Raw genomic sequence first — 10,555 nt, forward strand, 5'->3', positions numbered from 1 at the left:
TATTTGAAAGGTCATCTAACTCCGAATTCCAACTCGGGAACTCAGGCCTCTTTCTAGAGGTCCAACTTCCCGACCTGAAAATGACTGATGTCATGATTTGACCTGAGACTTTTCCCGAGTTCCCAGTTGTTTTGAATTCAGCAATAGGCCCTATGGGATCATCAGATCATATATATTACTCTTTCACACTGAGGCTTTGTGATTATTGAGGTCGGGAGTGTTGGAAAGATTTTTCAAATACTGAGGAACTATCATTCGCAGTGGATGTTAAAAACAGACTTAGTAAAACAATTTATTGACTTGTGTGAGACAAATAAAAAACGGAGTGGTGTATGTGGTGAGTTAAGACAATCAAGAAATCAGACATTGATAAATGGACGCACTATACCTTCGCTACACCCCCCCCTTCCCGATGCAACATTTTAAATTCTACTCAAGACACATTGTCTTCACACACACTGAACAAAAATATAAACTCAACATGTAAAGTGCTGGTCCCATGTTTCATGAGGTAAATAAAAAAATCCCAGAAATGTTCCATACGGATAAAAAGCTGATTTCTCTCAAATTTTGTGCACAAATCGTTTTACATACCTGTTAGTGAGTGTTTCTCCTTTGCCAATATAATCCATCCATCTGACAGGTGTGGCATATCAAGAAGCTGATTAAACAGCATGATCATTTCACAGATGCACCTTGTGCTGGGGACAATAAAAGGCCACTCTAAAATGTGCAGTTTTGCCACAGATGTCTCAAGTTTTGAGTGAAAGTGCAATTGGCATGCTGACTGCAGTAATGTCCACCAGAGCTGTTGCCAGAGAATGTAATGTTAATTTCAATACCATAAGCCACCTCCAGCGTCGTTTTAGAGAATTTGACAGTACGTTCGACCAGCCTCAAAACAGCAGACCACGTGCATTGCATCATGTGGGCGAGCGGTTTGCTGATGTCAACGTCGTGAACAGAGTGCCCCATAGTGGTGGTGGGGTTTGGTATTTTATTAGGATCCCCATTAGTTGTTGCAAAAGCAGCAGCTACTCTTCCTGGGGTCCACACAACATGAAACATAATACAGAATGACATAATACAGAACATCATTAGACAAGAACAGCTCAAGGACAGAACTACATACATTTTTAAAAAGGCACACGTAGCCTACATATCAATGCATACACACAAACTATCTAGGTCAAATAGGGGAGAGGCATTGTGCCGCGAGGTGTTGCGTTTATCTGTTTTTCTAAACCAGGTTTGCTGTTTGTTTGAGCAATATGAGATGGAAGGAAGTTCCATGCAATAAGGGCTCTATATAATATTGTACGTTTTCTTGAATTTGTTCTGGATTTGGGGACTATGAAAAGACCCCTGGTGGCATGTCTGGTGGGATAAGTGTGTGTGTCAGAGCTGTGTGTAAGTTGACTATGCAAACAATTTGGGATTTTCAACACAATGTTTCTTATAAAAGGAAGAAGTGATGCAGTCAGTCTCTCCTCAACTCTTAGCCAAGAGAGACTGGCATGCATAGTATTAATATTAGCCCTCTGATTACAATTAAGAGCAAAACGTGCCGCTCTGTTCTGGGCCATCTGCAGCTTAACTAGGTCTTTCCTTGCAGCACTGGACCACACGACTTGACAATAATCAAGATTAGACAAAACTAGAGCCTGCAGAACTTGCTTCTTGGAGTGCGGTGTCAAAAATCAGAGCATCTCTTTATTATGGCTAGACCTCTCCATCTTTTCAGCCATTGAATCTATATGTTTTGAACATGACAGTTTACAATCTAAGGTAACGCCAAGTAATTTAGTCTTCTCAACAAGTTTTTGCATTTTTGAGGTATTTGTAATTCGCGCCACGCTATACCATTGGATATTGGTGAGGCGTTCCGCTAGCGGCACGTCTGTCCCTAACAGGTTAATGCCAGTGGCAGGTCATTGGTAAAAATATAAAAGAGTAGAGGACCTAGAGAGCTGCCCTGCGGTACACCACACTTTACATGTTTGACATTAGAGATGCTTCCATTAAAGAAAACCCTTTGAGTTCTATTAGATTAATAGCTCTGAATCCACGATATGGCAGAGGTTGAAAAGCCATAGCACTTAAGTTTTTTCAACAACAGGTTATGGTCAATAATATTAAAGGCTGCACTGAATTCTAACAGTACAGCTCCCACAATCTTCTTACTATCAATTTCTTTCAACCAATCATCAATCATTTGTGTCAGTGCAGAACATGATGAATGCCCTTCTCTATAAGCATGCTGAAAGTCTGTTGTTAATTTGTTTACAGAGAAATAACATTGTATTTTGTCAAACACCATTTTTTCAAAAAGTTTGCTAAGAGCTGGCAGCAAGCTTATAGGTCTGCTGTTAGAACCAGTAAAGGCCGCTTTACCACTCTTGGGTAGTGGAATTACTTTGGCTTCCCTCCAGGCCTGAGGACAAAGACTTTCCTCTAGGCTCAAATTAAAAATATGACAGATAGGAGTGGCTATGGAGTCAGCTACCATCCTCAGTAGCTTTCCATCTAAGTTGTCAATGCCAGGAGGTTTGTTATTATTGATCGTTAACAATCATTTTCCCACCTCTCCCACACTAACTTAACAAAATTCTAACTTTTCTCTCATTATTTTTTTTTTATACATTAATATAATTGCTCACTGTTTGTCCTGGGCATTTCCTGCCTAAGTTTGCCCACTTTGCCAATTAAATAATCAATAAAATAATTGGCAACATCAAATGGTTTTGTGATGAATAGATGAAAGATGGAGTTGAATGTCTTTCTACCAAGAATTTAATTTAAAGAACTACAAGTTTTTTTCCCCCATCATTCTTTATATCATTGATCTTGGCTTCATAATAATTTCTCAATTTGCAGTAAGTAAGCCAGTCAGATGTACATCCAGACTTATTAGCCACTCCTTTTGCCCCATCTCTTTCAACCATACAGTTTTTCAATTCCTCATCAATCCATGGAGCCTTAACAGTTCTAACAGTCTGTTTCTTAACAGGTGCATGCTTATCAATGATTGGAAGAAGCAATTTCATAAATTCATCAAGTGCAGCGTCTGGATGCTCCTCATTAATCACATCAGACCAAAATATTTGTAATATCATCCACATAAGAGTCACAGCAAAATATTTTGTCTGATCTCTTATACACTATTTTAGGCCCAGCTGTTGGAACTTTGGCTTTCCTGGATATAGCCACTATATTGTGATCACTGCATCCAATGGGTACGGATATAGCTTTAGAACAAATTTCAACAGCATTAGTAAAAATGTGATCAATACATGTGGATGATCTTGTTCCTGTAGTGTTTGTAAACACCCTGGTAGGTTGATTAATAACCTGAACCAGATTACAGGCACTGGTTACAGTAAGACAGCTTGATGAAAACCAGTCAATATTCAGGTCCCCAAGAAAGTAGACCTCTCGGTTTACATCACATACACTATCAAGCATTTCACACATATTATTTAGATACTGACTGTTTGCACTTGGTGGCCTATAGCAACACCCCAAAAGAAAAGGCTTTAGATGTGCCAAGTGAACCTGCAACCACAACACTTCAATAACACTTACATTTACATTTTACATATTTAGCAGACGCTCTTATCCAGAGCAACTTACAGTAGTGAATGCATACATTTCATACAATTTCATACATTTTTTTTCTGTGCTGGCCCCCCGTGGGAATCGAACCCACAACCCTGGCGTTGCAAACAGCATGCTCTACCAACTGAGCTACAGGGAAGGCACTTCACATAAGATCTTCTCTAAGCATTACAGGGATATGGCTCTGAATATATACAGCAACTCCTCCCCCATAAGCATTTCTGTCTCTTCTATAAATGTTATATCCTTGTTTTGCTACTGATGTATCATCAAATGAATTATCTAAGGGAGTCTCACAAATGGCTAATATATGAATGTTATCTGATGTTATGATTTCATTAACCTTATTTCTAAGGCTACATATATCATAATGGGCTATTTTGAGCCCTTTCCTGGGTAGCTTATCAGGGATAGACATCATATTGAAAAGAGCAGACAAAGCAAGATAAAAAAATCTATACATTCAGCAGTTGGTGTTGGTATTAATCAATTGGTGTGTGTGTGTGTGCTGCCGGGTTGAGGCTTCTGGGAGGGAGGGTGGACAATGAGCCTGTCGTAGCGGATGTACGCAATGTCCCCGCGCGAACTGGCTGCTTTCATGGCTGGAATCAGTTCTTTCCTCTTCTTGCGCACAGCTTCAGAATAGTCCTCGTTGAGGAAGATATACGTTCCTCTCAAGTTCTTCACTCTTTCTAGAACAGCTACCTTGCCCTTGAACCTCAGGAACTTTAGCACTATTGGCCTGGGCCTATCACCTGGGCCGGTGGTGGGTTTTCCAGTCCTGTGGGCGCGCTCCACCTCAATCTTCCTGTGGTCCATCTTCAATTTCTTGGAGATCATTTCCCTCACTTTGTCCTCAGACTCCATCCAGGTCTCATGTGGAGATTCTGCAATTCCGTCCACAACCATGTTGCTTCGCCTTGATTGTCCCTCGAGATAGTCTGATTTATCTGTCATTGTTATCATGGATTCACACACAGAACTGATGTCCTCTCTCAATGACTTAGAGATTGCTGTCATCTTGCCGTTCTCCTGTTTCAACTCGTCGAGCTGACCCTAGGAGAACTGCAAACTGTTCTTCAGGTCCTGGGTCAGGTCGTCCATTCTTTTATTAGTAGAATCCACAAGCATTTGGACAAAACACTTGAAACTATTTTCTTGTTGTTGTAACAACTGCTAATCTGTTTTTGTTTGTTTAAAAGATCCTTCACATGTGACAGAGACCATTGGCACTGTCCTCAACGGTACTCCCGCCGGCTTTGGTCTTTGTCATGGTAGCTAGCAACGTATGTTAGGCTGTTACTCCTCTCAGTTCCAGACAGGGCAGGTCAAGGGGAAAATTGAAAACAACAAACAGCAGGGATCTAGACAGCCACAAACCCGGAACAATCCGCGGTCCCAGCCACAACGGCTAACCGCGTTGCGGACTGCGTTCAAGAACACCTCACTAGCTTGATGTCCAGCTAGCTAGCAGCTAGGCTAGATGCGATGTCAAATAGCTCCTCAGACCCGACCTTGGTCAGCAAGATCACTGTAAAGATACAAGCAGTCCCAGCAACTGATGCCAACTGCGTCGTGGGATCCAACATAAGAAGCTAGGTTATAGTATGGGCAGGCATAAGCTACGGACAACGAACACAATTTAATTTTATCGATGGCAATTTGAAATGCACAGAGATACCGTGACGAGATCCTGAGGCCCATTGTGAGGTCCATTCTTTTTTAAGGTATCTGTGACCAACAGATGCATATCTGTATTCCCAGTCATGTGAAATCCATAGATTAGGGCCTAGTGAATATTTAAATTGACTGATTTCCTTATATGAACTGTAACTCAGTCAAATCTTTGAAATTGTTGCATGTTGCGTTTATATTTTTGTTCAGTGTGTGTGTGTATGTATATATACAGTTGAAGTCGGAAGTTTACATACACTTAGGTTGGAGTCATTAAAAATCTTTTTCAACCACTCCACAAATTTCTTGTTAACAAACTATAGTTTTGGTAAGTCGGTTAGGACATCTACTTCGTGCATGACACAAGTAATTTTTAATTTGGAGGTACACCTCCAATTGACTCATATTATGTCAATTAGCCTATCAGAAGCTTCTAAAGCCATTACATAATTTTCTGGAATTTTCCAAACTGTTTAAAGGCACAGTCAGTTTAGTGTATGGTAACTTCTGACCCACTGGAATTGTGATAGTGAATTATAAGTGAAATAATCTGTAAACAATTGTTGGGAAAAATACTTGTGTCATGCACAAAGTAGATGTCCTAACCGACTTGCCAAAACTATAGTATGTTAACAAGACAATTGTGGAGTGGTTGAAAAACAAGATTTAATGACTCCAACTTAAGTGTATGTAAATTTCCGACTTCAACTGTATACATGTATGTATGTATGTATGTATGTATGTATGTATGTATGTAACAGTGAAAATGTCAGGTAGACCTCACAAATATTTTATTTAAACTGTAAATTAAATATTTATTGTGCATTTGCAAACATTGTAAAAACATGTATAGAATTTCCACCAAAACTGTATAATCATGCAAGAATTTTTTTTGAGAACTGTCTTACAGACACAAGCATACACACACACACACACATAGAGCAGAGTACACATGAAAAAGAACAAACACTTATCAGGGGTGGACGCTTCTGATCCCTGCTTGAAAAAGCTACTTCAGTTTACGACATCCCTTCATCCAATGATGTCCAAGGCTCAAATTTATAACATGACAGCAATAAAAATAATTATTAGAAAGAGACAGAGTAAAGCTTGGTGTTAAGTAACCAGAGACGCTGGTGTTTTCCACCACACAAATACAAAACAAGTTAGACAATCAAGAAGAAAATGTATTTTTATGCTAGACATTCATTCCGACTCGCTTTCTCACTCATCCCATCCGCCTCCCTAAAAAAAACGTAAAAAACTGGGAAATGAAAAAAAAAAAGAAGACTAAAATCATTCTCTTGCAATTTTTGTTCAGGCACATGTGAGATGAGCACCAAAAAAAAAAGAAGCACCAAAAAAGTACTGCTACAAGTTTACAAGAGCCTGCATGATGTTTTTGAATTGAGTGAATTGAAATTCATGGTTTTGTCCTTTCAGCTCTGTGAACACAGACGAGGTAGGAGGTAAGGACAAAAAATGAATAATGCTGAAACAAACATAATGAGTGTTGACTTGCTTTGCCCTTCAATAAATTCCTCTACAACAATTTGAGGGTCTTAAACCACTTCTTTTATTCAGTTGCTTCCTTTATCTAATTTCCTTCATGTACGCTGATCTGAGGACTTCTTAGAAGAAACAATATTGTGGAAACCTATCCGGTCCGTTCACCAATCAGCATAAGGAAAGAAGACATTTCATGGCAAGGAAGGGATTTAAGTTCATTGGAACTCAGCCAATCCCTCCAGTTTGCCAGGGAAGATGCAGCTGGGATTAAGTCTCCCTTAGCTAAGAGCACTTCAAGCACAAATTATCAATCTAAACATGACGTCCCTCTCTTCTCCAGTCTCTCCAATTTCACGAGCTATTAAACGGAAGGGGTGGGAGGAAGGCGTTCGTTTCAGAAACATTAGTACAGAAACATTGGTTGTGCCAGGCAAGTAGACACATGCCACGATGCCATGCTGCTATCCACCATGGTCACCAACTAACCACAATGCACTCTGATAAATCTTGTTGTTGGGTGAGAGGAGTGGCCATTTTGTCTGCATCACCCAGTCAGTCAACCAATCAGAATGATCATGACTGTAAACAAAAATAAAGGTTGCTACGGTTTTTCACTGGAAACCCTTTTGACTGGTAGCGCTTCTCTTATGTAAAGGATTTTAAAGTTAGCAGGAGAGCAGCTGAACTTTCTGACCGGTCAGTTGTCTGCAAATGGGCCATAATGTCATGAAGTTATGATACCCATTACCAAGAACCAAATGGACAAAGTTCACATGGCTTTTTTAAAATAATTTTTATTGCGAAAGCAAATTACTCCCCAACACCAAAACCAACTTTGAAAATGGTTGAACTACTAGTGTTCTGCTTTTCCTAACCCACTTGTCTGCTATTCTTATACTTTGTATCGACTATGCATACTCTCCCTCTCTAGCCCTGTTATCCCACAATTATAGGAGCTTTTTGCCACATATAGGCTATACTGGCTCCCATCAAATAGTTGGCAGAGATGAGAGACCAGAGGCCGCGAGCTGCCTTCTGAAACAGTCTCCATATTGCTGTAAAACAGATTTTGTTTGAAGTCCAGAAAGGCGAGAGCCAAGGGAATGATGAAAGAAGGAAAAAAATAAATCCCAATGGAGCAAGATAAGAATGAGAAAAAGATGGAGAACGATAAATCATTAATCGTTGACAACAGACATTTGTGAATTACAGGAAGATGAGACTATCCTTCTTTGTCATTGGTGAGTCTCCAAGGGGGAATGTGTCACTGTTTATATACACAACGCCTTCAGAAAGTATGCACAGCCCTTTACTTTTTCAACCTTGTTTTGCTTGACAGCCTGAATTTAAAATAGATTCAATTTAGATTTTGTGTCACTGATCTACACACAACACCCCATAATTTCAAAGTGGAATTTTGTTAATAGAACACTAAATGAATCAGTCAATAAGTATTCAACCCCTTTGTTACGGCAAGCCTAAATAAGTCAGGAGTAAATGTGTGCTTAACAAATCACATAATAAGTAGCATGGACTCACTGTGTGCAATAATAGTGGTTAACATCATTTTTGAGTGACTACCTAATTTCTGTACCCCACACATACAATTAATTGTAAGGCCCCTCAAATCGAGTAGTTAATTTCAAGCACACATTCAACCACAAAGACCGGGGAGGTTTTTCAATGCCTCGCAAAAATGGGCTCCAATTTATATAAAAAATCTAAATAAATAACCAGATGCTGAATTTCCCTTTAAGCATATTAAGCTTTGGATGGTGTATCAACACACCCAGTCACTACAACGATACAGGCGTCCTTCCTAGCTCAGTTGCCGGAGAGGAAGGAAACGGCTCAGGGATTTCACCATGAGGCCAATGGGGATTTTAAAACAGTTACAGAATGTAATGGCTGCAATCATAGAAAACGGAGGATGGATCAACAACATTGTAGTTACTTCACAATACTAACCAAAATGACAGAGTGAAAAAAAGGAAGCCTGTACAGAATAAAAATATCCCAAAACATGTATCTTGTTTGCAACAAGGCACTTAAGTAATGCTGCAATAAATATGGCAAATAAATGAACTTTTTGTTCTGAATACAAAGAGTAATGTTTGGAGAAAATCCAACACAACACTGAAAGCCACTCTCAGCAAAGGGGAAGCCAACTCCATATTAATACCCATGATTTTGGAATGAGATGTTCGACGACCAGGTGTCCACATACATTTGGTCATGTAGTGTAGTATCCCTTAGCACCTCACTTTAGTACAATAATGCTACATTGAATTATAGCTAGTCACAGACTGTTAATTTGTACAAATTCCTGCCTAGGGGATTTGTCAGTTGGAGGATACCATCTTGCCAATGAAATAGCGTTAGAATGTATAGTGCCATCGGAAAGTATTCAGATCCCTTGACTTTTTCCACATCTTGTTACGTTACAGCCTTATTCTAAAATGGATTAAATAAAAATAAATCCTCAGCAATCTACACACAATACCCCATAATGACAAAGTCGAAAACAGGTTTTGCAAATGTATTACAAATAAAAAACAAATACATTATTTACTTAAGTATTCAGCCACTTTGCTATGAGACTTGAAATCCTGTTTCTATTGATCATCCTTGAGATGTTTCTACAACTTGATTGGAGTCCACCTGTGGTAAATTCAATTGATTGGATATGATTTGAAAAGGCACACACCTGTCTATATAACACTGTCCCACAGTTGACAGTGCACGTCAGAGCAAAAACCAAGCCATGAGGTCAAAGGAATTGTCCATAGAGCTCTGAGACAGGATTTTGTTGAGGCACTGATCTAGGGAAGGGTACCAAAAAAATGTCTGCAGCATTGAAGGTCTCCAAGAACACAGCGACTTCCATCATTAATAAAACGGAAGAAGTTTGACCACCAAGACTCTTCCTAGAGCTGTCCGCCCGGCCAAACTGAGCAATCATGGAGAAGGGACTTGGACAGGGAGATAACCAAGAACCCGATGGTCACTCTGGTAGAGCTCTAGAGTTCCTCTCTGGAGATGGGATAACCTTCCAGAAGGACAACCATCTCCACAGCACTCCACCAATCAGGCCTTTATGGTAGAGTGGCCAGACGGAAGCCACTCCTCAGTAAAAGGCACAACAGCCCACTTGGAGTTTACCAAAAGGCAACTAAAGACTCTCAGACCATGAGAAATAAGACTCTCTGGTCTGATGAAACCAAGATTGAACTCTTTGGCCTGAATGCCAAGCGTCACGTCTGGAGGAAACCTGGCACCATCTCTACGGTGAAGCATGATGGTGGCAGCATCATGCTGTGGGGATGTTTTTCAGCAGCAGGGACTGACTAGTCAGGATCGAGGCAAAGATGAACGGAGCAAAGTACAGAGAGATCCTTGATGAAAACGTGCTCCAGAGCGCTCAGGACCTCAGACTGGGCCGAAGGTTCACCTTCCACCCTAATCACACAGCCAAGACAACGCAGGAGTGACTTCGGGACAAGTCTCTGAATGTCTTTGAGTGGCCCAGCCAGAGCCCGGACTTGAACCCGATTGAACATCTCTGGAGAGACCTGAAAATAGCTATGCAGAAACGCTCCCCATCCAACCTGACAGAGCCTGAGAGGATCTGCAGAGAAGAAAGTGAGAAACTCCTCAAATACAAGTGTGCCAAGCTTGTAGCATCATACCCAAGAAGACTCGAGGCTGTAATCGCTGCCAAAGGCGCTTCAACAAAGTACTGAGAAAAGGGTCT

This window comes from Salmo salar, chromosome ssa11 (assembly GCF_905237065.1).
Source record: "Salmo salar chromosome ssa11, Ssal_v3.1, whole genome shotgun sequence".
Classification (NCBI taxonomy): domain Eukaryota; kingdom Metazoa; phylum Chordata; class Actinopteri; order Salmoniformes; family Salmonidae; genus Salmo; species Salmo salar.